This window comes from Panthera leo, chromosome F3 (assembly GCF_018350215.1).
Source record: "Panthera leo isolate Ple1 chromosome F3, P.leo_Ple1_pat1.1, whole genome shotgun sequence".
Taxonomy (NCBI): domain Eukaryota; kingdom Metazoa; phylum Chordata; class Mammalia; order Carnivora; family Felidae; genus Panthera; species Panthera leo.
Window position 1 is genome coordinate 68,625,232 of NC_056696.1, and position 14,627 is coordinate 68,639,858.

Sequence of the window (14,627 nt, forward strand, 5' to 3'; positions counted from 1 at the left end):
TTTGTTATAAAAGCACTGAATGTTTATTACAGAAATATAGAAAATACAAAACGAAGTTTCAAATAGACGTACTTTCCGCTTCGTAACCTATTTCGCTTAACGATATAGTCCTTTCAATCAATCACTACCAAAAATACCACTGAAGGGATCTCCAGTCTGCTACTAAGTCTGGCCCCAGCATTTACGGACCACCGACTTCACACCAAACAGGTGGAAGGTTATGCCGTGACCTTCACGGGAAGTCCGTCCACGCCATCAGAACGCAGCCAGACAACGGAGGAGCTGCTGAGGCCGCTGGGGGCGTGTGGACCGAGTGGCCCTGATCCCACACCCGGCACGCGTCCTGGAGACACTCACATGTGTGCACGTGGACACATTCAAGCCAGTTCCCTGAAGCTCTGGTGACAGCAGAAAAAAACTGGGAAAATACTAGTTTGAACCATGCAAAACCAAACAGACGTGTTTGGTAACACCAGCAATTGTGTCCCGTACAAGCTAGGTGTGTGTGTGTGTGGACACAGACATGTGGTTATGAGTGTATCAGGGGATAAAAGCCACAGACACACACAGACGAGGGACTGCCAGCGTCCCCACAGCCTGTGTCCCGCCTCGCCAGTGGCCACGCCGCCCCCAGATGCCTTCCCAGCCCGCGCCCTGCACCGCCGGGACCCTCCCGGGCTCTGCTGCTCCCGCCCAGCTGGCCACCCGGGTTCCGATTTCACTGGAAACAGAGATGAATCAGAAGGGAACTCTGCACGCGGCCAGCCCCACATCGGTCACCTCCCTGCACCCCGGGATGCACCCCCACCGGGAAGACCTATCCTTGCTCTGGACCCCGCCTCTCCCAGCTTCTCAAGGCCTTGGACACATCACTCCTCTCGCCTGCCTCTATTCACCTGCTCCCTGGACAGCAGGCGGAGGCACACTGGTGCCTGCTGTCCCCACACTGATACCTAACACCCTCCGCCTCGCCCAACACTTCAGGTGCCGTGAACAGAGCGCACAAACCCCTCTCTCCTGGGGCTTCTCTTCTCTGGGGGAGACAATCAACAGGACGAGTGAGTAGCGCGCCTGGTGACTCTGTAAGTGAAACACACAAAGTCAGAGAGGGGACAGGAGGGAAGGGACGGAGGGCTCGGCAGTGTGGCCAGGCAGGCCCTTTGAGAGACTGACAACTGAACAAAGAGCGTAAAGAGCATGGTCAAGTGGGGAAGGGGGCGGCAGCAAGTGCAAAGGCCCTGGGGCAAGGAGGCCAGAGAGGCTGACACGGAGCAAGGGATGGGAAGGAGGCGCGGGCTCAGGGCTGCAGGGGACGGCTCAGGCGGGGGCCCAGGGGGCTCGGCTCTTCCTAACAAGAGGGAGGCAGCGGAGTAAAGACCTAGGACCCACCTCCCGACACGGGGTCGCCGCGGCTGTGGGGATCAGGGCAGAAGAGAAACACGAGGAGGCCGTGGCGACCCAGGTGGGATGATGGTGACGTGGGACAGGGTGAGGCAGCGGGGGGCATGACAGTGTTCGGATTCTGCGGATGCCGAACTCTTCGTGACAAAACATTCCACGGACACGGAGAAAGAGAGCACGATGAGCCCCCACGAGCCCCTCCCCACGTCTCAAGAACCATCGACATCTTGCCGGAATGGTTTCCCCCACCCGCCCCCCCACTTGCCGAAGTTTCACATCCTCTCCCCCGAACAGTGTGTGTGCATCTCAAAAAGGGGCATTTTCTTATGTAAATAGAATGCCGTTATCAAACTAAAAAAATTAAGGATAACTTTTTACTATCAAATAACGGGCAAATTTCACCAAGTGTTTCAGAAATACCTTTTCGTGGTCTTGTCCAAACGTCTACTCGTTGTCATTTCTCTTAGTTCCACAAAGGTCTGCACCAGACCTCTCAGCCCCCCACGCCCCTGTGTCCGGAGGCAGGACGGCCGTCCTGAGACAGGGGTGCTGTGGCAGGGGCCGCACGAACCCCGTCTCTCCTTCAGACCGGAAATTCACACCTGAGTTTTAGATACGGGCTATTCTTGGCTAGGATACTTTAGAGATGGTGTGATCTTCAACAACATTGAAGGGAGCTTACATCCGGTCGTCTCACTTTCAGCGATGCTGAAGTAATCAGCAAGTGTAGGTGGTGATGGCCTGCTCCCTCCATCATAAAACGGCCATCAACATCTGACCCAAGCAGGGGCGCCTGGGTGGCTCAGCCGGTCGAGCCCCTGACATCAGCTCAGGTCATGATCTTGACGTTCATGAGCCCGAGCCCCGTGTCGGGCTCTGTGCCGACAGCTCGGAGCCTGGAACCCGCTTCGGATTCTGTGTCTCCCTCTCTCTCTGCCCCTCCCCTGCTCACGCTCAGTCCCTCTCTGTCTCAAAAATAAGTAAACATTAACAAAGAATTATTCTAAATACCTTATCCAAGGAGTTCGCTAGTCTGAAACAGGCATTTTATCATGGCTTACAAAATGATCTCTACTCCCATGGTTTCTTCTGCACCTACAAGCTGGAGTGTGGCTTAAAACAGCAACTGTAGGGGCGCCTGGGTGGCTCAGTCGGTTAAGCCTCCAACTTCAGCTCAGGTCACGATCTCGCGGTCCGTGAGTTCGAGCCCCGCGTCGGGCTCTGGGCTGATGGCTCAGAGCCTGGAGCCTGCTTCCAATTCTGTGTCTCCCTCTCTCTCTGTCCCTCCCCCGTTCATGCTCTGTCTCTCTCTGTCTCAAAAACAAATAAACGTTAAAAAAAAAAAAAAAAAAAAAACAGCAACTGTGCTGGAAAAGCAGAGTACTTATTCATTCCCTTTAACGACCAAGTTTTATGTTAACGAATTATTGTCTTCCCACTTTCAATTTTGTCCAGTGAATTTTATTTCCTTCTCCTTTCTTTAGCTGTCATTACAAATGATTGCTTTGCTACCATCAGGGAGTTGTAGTTCTTTTTTTTTTTTTTTTTTTTTTTAATGTTATTTGAGAGAAAGGCAGAGAGAGGGGGAGAGAGAATCCCAAGCAGGCTCTGTGCCCAACACGGGGCTCGATCTCATGAAACGTGAGATCCTCACCTCAGCTGGAATCGAGAGTTGGCTGCTCGACTGACTGAGCCACCCCGCGGCCCTGCCATCGGTGAGTTTCAACCAAATGCAGTCATTTGTAGTTCTGGTGTTCAAAGTGTCCCATCTTTAGCCCGCGGGGCCTCCCCTGTGCTAGATTGTGTGTCTCCTGACTTTATTTGGAAACTTTCAAACACGTACGGGACAAACCCGTGTGTGACAAACCCTAGTTACCACCTCAACTTCAGCGATTCTCGCGACGGCCCACGTTCACGTGCACCCTCCTGCCACCAGGCCTCAAACACCACGCCGCTTCATGTGCAAACACGCTGCCATACAGCCCCAGGGAGCAAGCACCCCGCCCCTAATACAACCTCCCTGTCCTTTCCACCGAAGCCCAAAGCTCTCTAGTTGCCTGGCATAGCAGCTCAGGCCTAGAAGCTTCCGTGAGAAGGGCTTGGTTCCTCTCTGGAGAGTGGCATTTCAGAGCGAACCACGTAGGAAACAGCAGCACTTGAAGGTTTTTAGTCCACCTGGCATCGTGTAGGTGACCTGTATTCTCAGGAAGAAACTCAGAAAACTAGTGAAGGGAGGGTACGGGGCGCCTGGGTGGCTCAGTCGGTCGAGTGTCCGACCCTGGCTCCGGTCACGATCGCCCAGCTCACGGGTTTGAGCCCCACGTGGGGCTCTGTGCTCATAGCGCGGAGCCTGCTTGGGACTCTTGCCCTCCTTCCCTCTGCCCCTCCCCTGCTTGTGCTGTCTCTCTCTCAAGATAAACTTAAAAAAGTTTGAAAGTAGAAAGCACACCAGCGGTTAACAGAGCAAGCGGGTGATGGATTTCAACGCTCACGATGAGGCTGGAGTTGGCAGACGCAGCGATGGCACAAAGACAGACGTCGTGATCGATGCGGGAGAGCCACGGCCCAGAAATCAACGGAGTTTTAACCAGCGTGCCACGATGATTCAACGGACAAAGATGGGGACAGCCGGATGTCCACGTGAAGAAAGAGGCTGACCCCTACCTCACACAACAAGAACACGTTCAAAAAGATCACAGACCTGAATGTAACAACTCAAACTATAAAACTCTTAGAAGAAGACAGAAGTGGGGCGCCTGGGTGGCTCAGTCAGTTAGGCGGCCGACTTCGGCTCAGGTCACGATCTCGCGGTCTGTGAGTTCGAGCCCCGCATTGGGCTCTGCGCCGACAGCTCGGAGCCTGGAGCCTGTTTCAGATTCTGTGTCTCCCTGTCTGACCCTCCCCCGTCCGTGCTCTGTCTCTCTCTGTCTCAAAAATAAATAAACGTTTAAAAAAAAAATAAAAAAAAAAGAAGACAGAAGTATAAATCTTGCTGATCTTGGATAAGGCAACGGATTCTTAGATAGGATGCCTAAAGCATGAGCAAACGAGGAAGAAGAAATCAGAATCCCTCAAGGGCACCTGGGTGGTTCAGTCGGTTAAATGTTGGACTCTGGACTTGGGCTCCGGTCACGACCTCGCAGTCTGTGGGATCGAGCCCCGTGTCAGGCTCTGTGCTGACGGCGCGGAGCCTGCTTGGGATTCTCCCTCTCCCCCTCTCTCTGCTTCTCCCTGGCTCACACGTGCACATGTGCTCTCTAAATAAACTTTATAAAACATTGGAATTCACCAAAATTAAACACTCCTGTGTCCCAAAGGGCGCTACAGACCGTGACCTGCCAGGAGTATTTGCAGAAATTTGTGTCCAGAATGTACAAAAACTCTTGCAAGTCAGTGACAAGAAGACAGATGAGCCAGGTCAAACGTGGACAAAGAATCCAAGCAGATATTCGTCCAAAGAAGATTCGCAGACAGCCAGTAAGCACACGGAGAGATGCTCCTTAGTTATTAAGGAAATGCCGGAGGCAACCCTAACGAGCTGCCACTTCTTCCCCACTAGGTGGCTGGAATCGGAAGACAGACGAGAGATCTTGGCGAGGAACCGGGAGGACGGGAGCCGTCCACACTGCGGGTGTAGAGCGTAAGGCAGGGCAGCCGCCGGAGACCGCGTGGCCTGGAGTTGTCACGTGACCCAGGCGCACGCCCAGGACAGCCGGGACGTGTGCACACACACGCCTGCACACCGACGCTCACGGCGTGATTCGTGACAGCCAAAAAAATGCCAGTAACGCAAACGTCCACCAAACGGTGAACGGACACACCGTAACACGCCCCCGGAGTATCATTCGGCCATAAAAAGGAACCAAGCCCTGAGACGCGGGGACGCGGACGAGCCCTGAGAACATCACACTAAGGGAAAGAAAACAGAGAAGGCCACGTGTTGTCGGATTTCACTTACAGGCAATTCTGGGACAGGTGAATCCACACGGGACGGACATTAGCGGCTGCCAGAGGCGGGGAAGAGAAGGAAGGGGGGGGAGGCCTGCTAATGGCCCCAGGGTTTGAGGTGACGAAAATTTCCTGGAATTAGTGGTACCGGTTGCACATCCTTGTGAATATACTCGAAACCACTGAATTGTCCATTTTTTTAAGGGTCATTTATTTTGAGAGACAGAGAATCCGAAGCAAACTCCACGTGGTCAGCAGAGAGCCCAACGCGGGGCTCGATCCCATGACCCTGAGATCATGATCTGAACCAAAATCAAGAGACGGACGCTTAACTGACGGAGTCACCCAGGTGCCCCCTGAATTGTACATCTTAAGCAGTGGCTTCTATGGACGTGAGGTAGATCTCAGTTTTAAAAAGAAAGGTTAATTTGGGAATGCAAGCTGGTGCAGCCACTCCCGAAAACAGGATGGAGGTTCCTCAAAAAAAAACAACTAAAAATAGAACTACCCCACGACCCAGCAATTGCCCTGCTAGGCATTTCTCCACGGGATACAGGTGGGCTGTTTCGAAGGGACACGTGCACCCCCACGTTTACAGCAGCACTGTCGACAACAGCCAAAGGATGGAAAGGGCCCAAATGTCCCTCGATGGATGAGTGGATAAAGAAGATGTGGTCTATATATACAAGGGAGTCTTACTCGGCAATCAAAAAGAACGAAATCTGCCATTTGCAACTACGTGGATGGAACTGGAGGCTATGATGCTAAGTGAAATTAGTCAGAGAAAGACAAAAATCCTATGATTTCACTCATATGAGGACTTTAAGAGACAAAACAAAGCAACATAAGGGAAGGGAAACAAAAATAATATAAAAACAGGGAGGGGGACAAAACAGAAGAGACTCATAAATATGGAGATCAAACTGAGGGTTACGGGAGGGGTGGTGGGAGGGGGGATGGGCTAAATGGGTAAGGAGAATTAAGGAATCTACTCCTGAAAACATTGTTGCACTCTATGCTAATTTAGATGTAAATTAAAAAAAATAAAAAATTAAAGACAACAAAATAAAATAAAAAATAAAAAGAAAGGTTAATGCAGTGAAAACGAGAAAGAAAATGAAAAGGCCAGTGCTGTTACTGCTGTGAGCAATTAATTGCCTTTTACCCCCGACTGAAGCTTTCCATGTTCTGCCAGCACCTGGAAAGCGTGCCGCTGGTCAGTTCACCTGCAAACAGTGAGTCTCTCTCACTTCACAGCTCCTGATCGGGCAGGGGGGCTACGGTCAGAAACTTCTCAAGGGGCGCCTGGGGGTCTCGGTCAGTTGAGCGGCCAACTTCGGCTCAGGTCATGATCTTGTGGTCTGTGGATTCGAGCCCTGGGTCGGGCTCTGTGCTGACAGCTCGGAGCCTGGAGCCTGAAGCCTGGAGCCTGCTTTGGTTCCGTGTCTCCCTCTCTCTGCCCGTCCCCTGCTCATACTCTGTCTCTCTCTCTCTCTCTCTCTCAAAAAAAAAAAAAAAATCAAAAAAAAGCCCCAGAAACGTCTCCTTAAAATCCTACTTCTTCAGGGCGCCCAGCTGGCTCAGTCGGAGGAGCGTGTGACTCTTGACTTCAGGGTTGTGAGTTCGAGACCCAGGGTGGATGTGGAAATAAGTTTTAAAAAAAGTTTTTTTAATTATAAAATCCTACTTCTTTAGCTCAAGTGTTTCCTCCTCTCTGGGGCTGCACTGAGTTCGTAAGTTGACAGAAAGCACTGTGGGGGAGGCTACTGCCCTCCTGTGAGGGGACAAGGACCACAGGTCCCCTCTGCCACCATGTGGGACGGCAAGGCCAGGAAACCCCAGTTAATGGAGCACTGCGGACAGGGGACAAGGAGCACTGAGAGAGGGGACAAGGAGCATGGGCACAGGGGATAAGGAGCACTGGGGGGAGGCAGCAGAGCCCCTGCCCGGACGCCACAGGAGCTCCTGTCCCATTTCATTTCAAGTGACAGGTGGTACCAGCCCACCAGGAACGGAGGGGACAGCCCCAGTGCCCCCTCAGGCGTCAAGAGTCCCCCAGCCCGCCCCTGTGACCCTGTGACTGACTAGGATTTCACGGGTTACGAAGTCATTAATTCTGACCCACTCAGCGCTCCAATACCAGTTGTCTTCTCGGTCACATAACTTGATAGGCCCACCTTTTGCTATGACAGGTTACTTACATAGCTCATCGGTCACGTGGTTTGGTGCCCGGCGGCAACGGGGGACGTGCATTCAATTGTTGGCTGAGGGATCCAACCTCCAGCTTCTTCGTCCCCAAGAGGGAGTCGCCACCCGCCGCCCAGGGCTGTTCTAAGAACGTGACAGAACCACGCTGTTGCAGCCTACTTCCCGGAGCATTCCCGATAATTAAAACAGAGCGGGTGGCGTAGAAGGAGTCAAGTACAACCGGGCAGGCAGCGCGACTTTCGCTGCTTGGCAAGGAGGCGCGCAGGCCAGCAAATCCCTGAGAGATGCGTGGCCTGCGGCGGGCCCCCAGAGGTTAGCTGCTCTCCCCTGTCGTCCCGGACTCAGCTGCAGGGCGAGAGCTAGGTCACCATCTCTAAGCGTGCTGCGTCTCAGGCTCGTTATTCTGCAGAATGTACAAAATACAAACGCCCCACAAAAGGCCAGGGGCAGCTTAAGTCAGTAAATTACGCTTCGTTTTCCACCGTCTGTCCTTCCGATGCACCATCTCAGGCAGGGATGGCGCTCCAAGATTTCCAGGCTGTCGCCCGCCTCCCCGGACAGTACGATTCCTGGGGTCAGACGCCGCTGTTCGTGTTCCAGTCTCCAAGTGCACAGCCAACTGACCGAACCGGTTCGTTTCAAACCCGTACGGTGCAGCTTTTTGGCTGAAACCCACCCCTTCCTGGGACGGGGGGGCAGGCACTTACACCCTGGCGAGCCCCCTCCATCCAGAGCAGCAGGCAGGGTGAGCCCCACCCAGGGTCACGTGGGGCGGGAAGGGGAAGCGTGCAAGGCACAGAACTTTCTGGGCCCAAATTGGCCACGTCCAAGGCAGACGGGGGGAGCCGATGAGCCTCCTCACCGGCACGTCCGCGTTTCTAAAGTGTCTTTCGGCCCTGGTGACATCAGGTGACCGCAGGCTGCTGAGTCATAAGGGGGGGCCAAGGACGAGCAGCGGCGGACAGAAGAACACCTCGAGGTTTCAGGGGAAGGTTGCCGACGCACACCTCCGTCTCTCCTCTCCGACATCCTAAGGAGAAACAGTACACAGAGGTGTAAGTTTAGGGGACTCAGGGGGTCAGAGCAGGTGATAAAAGTCCCCGCCTCGTGAATAATAAATGCCGACATCGCACGCAAGCCCTCAGCAGACACCTGTGATACTGCATCGGATGGACGTGACCGCCTTCCGTGGACCTGGGTGGGGGGCACACTGGGAGCAGGGGGCTGAGTTCCAGAGCTCCCGAGGTGCCGAGGAGAAAGGAGGGGTGCAGGGCAGGAGAGCTTTGGGATGGGACCGGCAGAGGGAGCAGCTCCTGCCCAGGCTGGTGTGCAGCCAATATTCAGGCAGTGTAGGGAGAGGAGGGGGGAGAGGAGGGGGGAGAGGAGGGAGGGAGAGGAGGGAGGGAGGGAGAGGAGGGAGGGAGGGAGAGGAGGGAGGGAGGGAGAGGAGGGAGGGAGAGGAGGGAGGGAGAGGCAGGAGGGAGAGGAGGGGGGAGAGGAGGCAGGGGGAGGGAGAGAGGCGGGGGGGAAAAGGTGGGGGAGAGGAGGCAGGGGGAGAGGTGGGGGAGAGGAGATGGGGGAGGGGGAAAGGAGGTGAGGGGAAGGAGAGAGAAGGTGGGGGAGAGGAGGCGGGGGAAGGGGGAGAGGAGATGGGGGAGGTGGGAGAGGAGGCAGGGGGAGGGAGAGAGGAGGCAGGGAGAGAGGAGGCAGGGGGAGAGGAGGCGGAGGGGGGGGGAGAGGAGGCGGGAGGTGGGAGAGGAGGTGGGTGGGGGGAGAGGTGGCGAGAGGTGGGGGCAGAAGGGGGAGAGGCCCCTTTCTGCCCCAGGAAATCGGGGCTGCCCCGCGGCACCCGCCTCTCCCCCCCAGTGTTCTCTGCCTGCGGGTTGGAGAAAGACGGGTCTGTGGAGGGTGGAGGGTGGAGGGTGGAGGGTGGAGGGTGGAGGGTGGAGGGTGGAGGGTGGAGGGTGGAGGGTGGAGGGTGGCGTGGAAGGAGGAGGGGAACGAACAGGCAATGGCGCCAGGACCGCGGGTGTACAGCGAGGGGGGTCTGCGCAGTGGCGGCGGCTGGGGACACGTCGCCAGGCGAAAGCAGCGCGCCGCTGACGGGGGCGAGACACGCTGGCCGGCCCCCGCGTCCAGGCCCGAGCAGGCACGGGGTCGGCTACTAGGACCCAGGTCAGGGATGGGGACCCCCAGGCTGACCCACCAAGGGATCCCTGCCCCTCCAAGGCTCCGTTCTCCGCACGCTTCCGCGGAGGCCGCGAAGTCGCCGCCGCTCCAGGACCTGCCACACACGGGTCTCAGCGTCCCACTCCCCAAGCCCAGACTCCAACAGAAGTAGCAGAACCCTGCATAAGCCGCCTTGCCCGCTTCCTCCTGCCAGACTCGGGTCCCAAGCCCTCCACTCAGCCGCTAATGGTTACAGCACATGAGGGAGACGCTGGGGTGATTCCGAGCTCCAGAGCTCCAGCCAGGTGCCGCAGGACCAGGGGAGACCAAGGGCTGTGGGGCAAGAGAAGGATGGCTTGTCAGCGAGAGGAAGCAACTCACACGCTGCCGTTTCTTCCAGAAGGCTCTCCTGCAGGGCCAGCCACGGTCAGAGGGTGCCAGCACAATTCGCCATCACACAAGTACTAAGCAGGTCCTGTGGCAGGCAGAATAACGGGGCCCCAGGGTGGTCAACGTCCTAATCGTTGGAGCGTGTTAAGGGTCCCGGTCCAAATTCCAATGTGGTGGGAATGGGGTTCACAGCACCAGGCAATTCTCCAGATACCCAGCTTGGTGTCCAAAATTCAGTTCGATTCTGGCACTGTCTCTCCAGGGACAGCCTCAGATCTCACAGACTAAGGGCTCAGCCCCCAAGTTCAACTTCAGACGCCAGTTAAGGCAAGTCTAGACTGTCACCTGTGCTTTTGACTGACCAGCTATAGATCGGAGGTTCCCATGACCCCCTCCTTGGGTTCAGTTCATTTGGTACAGCGACTCCTGGACCATTTTCCCACACCATTTTCCTTCCTGGACTACAGGTTTATCTCGAAGGATGGAAGCCCGGAACAGCCAGGTGGAAGAAACGCAGAGGGGAAATGGAGGTTGGAGGGGTGCCTGGGGGGCTCAGGCAGGTGAGCGTCTGACTTGGGCTCAGGTCATGATCTCACGGTTTGTGAGTTCGAGCCCCATGTTGGGCTCTCTGCTGTCTGCATGGAGCCTGGAGCCTGCTTTGGATCCTCTGTCTCCCTCTCTCTCTGCCCCTCCTCTGCTCATTCTGTCTCCTTCTCAAAAATAAATAAACTTAAAAAAAAAAACCTTTAAGGGGCGCCTGGGTGGCTCGGTCGTCGGTTGAGCGTCCGACTTCAGCTCAGGTCATGATCTCACGGTCCGTGAGTTCGAGCCCCGCGTCAGGCTCTGTGCTGACAGCTCAGAGCCTGGAGCCTGTTTCGGATTCTGTGTCTCCCTCTCTCTCTGCCCCTCCCCTGTTCATGCTCTGTCTCTCTCTGTCTCAAAAATAAATAAACGTTAAAAAAAAATTAAAAAAAAAAAAAACCTTTAAGAGAAAAAAAGACATACACGTAGAAAAAGGCACAGAGCGTCTGTGCCCTCCAGGAGCACCATTCTCCCCAAATCCCTACGAGTTCACCAACCCTGAGGCTCCCTGAACCCCGTCCTTTGGGGTTTTGTAGAGGCTTCATTACACACGCTCGGTTGCTTAACTCATTGGCCCCTGGGGATGGATGGACCCTCTCCCCTCCCTGGAGGAAACTTCCAGTCCCACCCTCCAGTCCCTGGGTTCCTTCCCCGCACCGGCCAGCATCCTCGACACCTAGCGGCTTCCCCAGCCACCTCATTAGCATAAGAAAAGACACCTTTGTGGCTCTCACCCCAGGAACTTCCAAGGGCTTTCTGAGCCCCGTGCCAGGAACAGGATAAAAACCAAGTATGCATTTCGTATAAGCCACACTATCACACCTCCAAATCTGTTGGGTCACATGGCAAACGGAATTGCTGATCTTAAATAGATTCTCGGTGGGCCTAATGCAGTCAAGAGGGGCCCTGGAGAGTGCTGGGGGACCAGAAGAGGGTCGGTAAAAAGATGTGACTGCAGAAGCAAGAGTAAAGCAAAGCAGGCTGGGGAGAACTCTGCCGGCCCCTCCGGCCACTGGAGCGGCCAGGAGCTGGGTTCTCCCCTGGGTCCTCCGGACAGAATGGGGCCCTGCGCACACGCTGATTTGCGCTCAGCCACCCGTGGCAGACCGCAGGGCTACAGTGCCGTAGCTTGGGTTAAGCCACTAAAAAGGAGGTAATCTGTTACACGACAGCAAACAGGAAACTATTCCCGGTACCGTGAGCAATTCTGAAATCACACCCCCCGGGGCGCAAGGGCCAGGCTGCGACAGAAACACAGAACCTCGGAAAGGCGCCTTTCGGCTTCCACGCAGCCCCAAGCCCAGCGCGGGGGCCCTGGGTGCGGCTAGCCTGTCGAGCGGGAATCCAAACACCTGTGCCACAGTCCCCGGGGTGGATGACACCGCAAAGCCCTCCACCCGTGAAGAGCAGCCTCCTTGTTCATCTGTACGCACTTCCCTGGCGCCTTCCCACGAATGCGGTAATCTGCGCTATCACTTTCGCATTTGACGGACGGAAAAGGCTGGTGATGAAAGACACTGAGGGACCTCAGGTCTATGGCTCTGAAGACTGGGGTTTTTCCCTATAAGTAAGGAGACGCTCAAAGTCACCTTAAAGGGATTTTTTTTTTTTTTAATTTTAGGAGAAACACAAATTAAAACATTAAATTTCGGAAGAAAATGGTAATGCCTCCAAATCGTCCCCAGCTGTGGGTCAGCTGCAACTAAACTGAAACCAACTACGAGTAATTGGGATAATTAGAAGACGCAGGTGTGGACGAACAGAGAGGTTTATGGGCGCATCAGGGGTACGGTGTCACTGTCCCAGGAATCCCTGGAAAAGTCTGTGGGCCGAACAGGGCGGGCACCCTCACCTCCAAGCCAAGGCCCTCCCTAAATCTTTCAAAGATACCTGTAGGGTCTGCCAGGTGCAAACTCGCAGTCCCATTTAACCCTCACGGAAACCCTAAAAGCTGGGCAGCAATACCCACTGTGCAGGTGAAACCCCGGAGCCCAGAGGTGACAACCTGGCAGGTCCGTCCAAGACCGCATGTTCTCTGCTCATGAATGGAGAAGCCCGCTTTTGAATCTGGACCACAGAACTCCCACGTCATGAACTTCCCCTCCTTGTTTGCTCTGCAGTAGGATCTTATCTGTGTTGTTCGAAAAGGCAAAGAACTTAGGGGCGTCTGACTTCCGCTCAGCTCGTGATCTCAGGGTTCTTGAGTTTGAGCCCGGCGTCGGGCTCTGTGCCGATAGCTCGGAGCCTGGGGCCTGCTTCAGATTCTGTGTCTCCCTCTCTTTCTGCCCCTCCCCTGCTCATGCTCTCCCTCTCTCTCAAAAATAAACATTAAAAAAGGTGTTTTTTTTTTTTAAGACAAAGAATGCATAAAGAACTCATGCAACTCAATAACAAAAGAATAAACCAATTAAAAAGGGGGCAATTTGATAGACATTTCTCCAAAGATACAAAAATGGCCAAGAAACACACGAAGACACCCGACCTCTCCTCCTTCCCGGACCAAGGGAAATGCAAGTCAAGGCCATAAGGATACCAGCCCTACGCGCCTGGAGGGCTGGAAGTAAAGAGACAGGCAACAGTAAGCGTTGAGGCTGTGAAGAAATGGAAACCCCCACACCGCTGGTAGGAACGTAGCCTGGCCACAGCCACTTGAACAATTTGGGAGTTTCTCAAAAAGTCAAAGAACTCCCTATGCCCCAACAATCCCACTCCGGGTTGTCTACTCAAGATAACTAGAACCTACCTGCGCACAAAGACTTGCACGTGGCAGTCCTGTTCACCAAACCCCAAACTGCAAACAACGATGAATGGATGGACTGGTTAAGTCAAACCACTGTATGCGCACACAATGGAATATTATCTGGCAACATAAAAGGACAGAAGCATTGATAAATGCTACTACCTGGACGAATATCAAAAACATGATGGTAGGAGGGGAAAAAGCCGGAGGCAAAAGGCGGAGTACTGCATTGTTCCATCTCCAGGAAGCGTCCAGAACAAACTTGTAGAGACAGAAAGTAAATCAGTGGCTGCAGGGAGGGATCGCTACTGGGCAGGAGGTTTCCTTTCGGAACGGTGGAAATGCTCCAAAATTAGATTGTGATGCCTGCACCGAAAATACAATAAATACCTGTTTAGTGTACACGTAAAATGGGTGAATTTTACGGTGCGTAAATCATGTCTCAATAAAGCTATTTTGTAAACAGCCACGACACATTTCCAAGAACGGCTGGTGTCGGCAGGCATGTTTTTGTCACCCATCGCACAGAGCCCCGTGGCCCCTCCGCCGGGACTCAGGACGTAGGGCGTCGCCCTCTGCAGCAAGTTTACTTTCAGGCTGGAAGTTTTCTGAATTGCTTCTCAACGGGAGGGGGCTCGCGGGGCCCCCAGTCAGGCGAAGTGCCCCCGGGCGTGCAGACGCCCCACCGCAACTTCCGCAGACGCAGCCAGCGCGAGCAAGCGACTGCCCCGGGGGTGACCGCGCGCGCGCGCCCCGCCACCCCGGAGTGGAAATGGGGGTGCGGCTTGCGCAGCCGCCTCCCAACGCCGCGGGCCCGCCACCCCTCGCCCCGGCGCCTGGGGCCCGGGGGCCGCCACGCCGTACCTGCCCGGGCCCCTCGCGTCCACCTGCCGCCGCGACGCCGCGACGCCGCGCCCGGGTTGCGCGCTCCGCCCACCCCCCCCTCCCGAATCCCCCCACCCCCGCAGCGGCCGGCGGGGCGGGGCCGGAAGGGAGGGGGTCGGCTCCCGCACCTGGGGGCCCCCACCCCACCCCCACCGTCGACGGCCCACGCGCAGAGCTGCTCGTGGGACCGCGCGGGGGCCGCTCCGCGCGGGTGCGGGGCGCTGCGCGAGCGCGGGGGGCCCCGGGCCGGCACGTGCGCCCCCTCTCCTCCCCCCTCCCTCCTCCCCGCCCCGGGCGCAGGCGC

At 55.5% G+C, this 14,627-nt stretch overlaps 1 long non-coding RNA gene across 1 annotated transcript; it reads right to left on the reverse strand.

The window, feature by feature from the left end:
• Nucleotides 1–6,998: 6,998 nt before the first annotated feature.
• Nucleotides 6,999–14,371, reverse strand: LOC122212078. The gene is made up of 4 exons (XR_006198969.1): nucleotides 14,303–14,371; nucleotides 13,601–13,804; nucleotides 13,442–13,489; nucleotides 6,999–8,587 (listed from the first exon to the last, which is right to left on the reverse strand). It is a non-coding gene; the product is annotated as an uncharacterized LOC122212078 (long non-coding RNA).
• Between the last annotated feature and the right edge of the window lie 256 nt (nucleotides 14,372–14,627).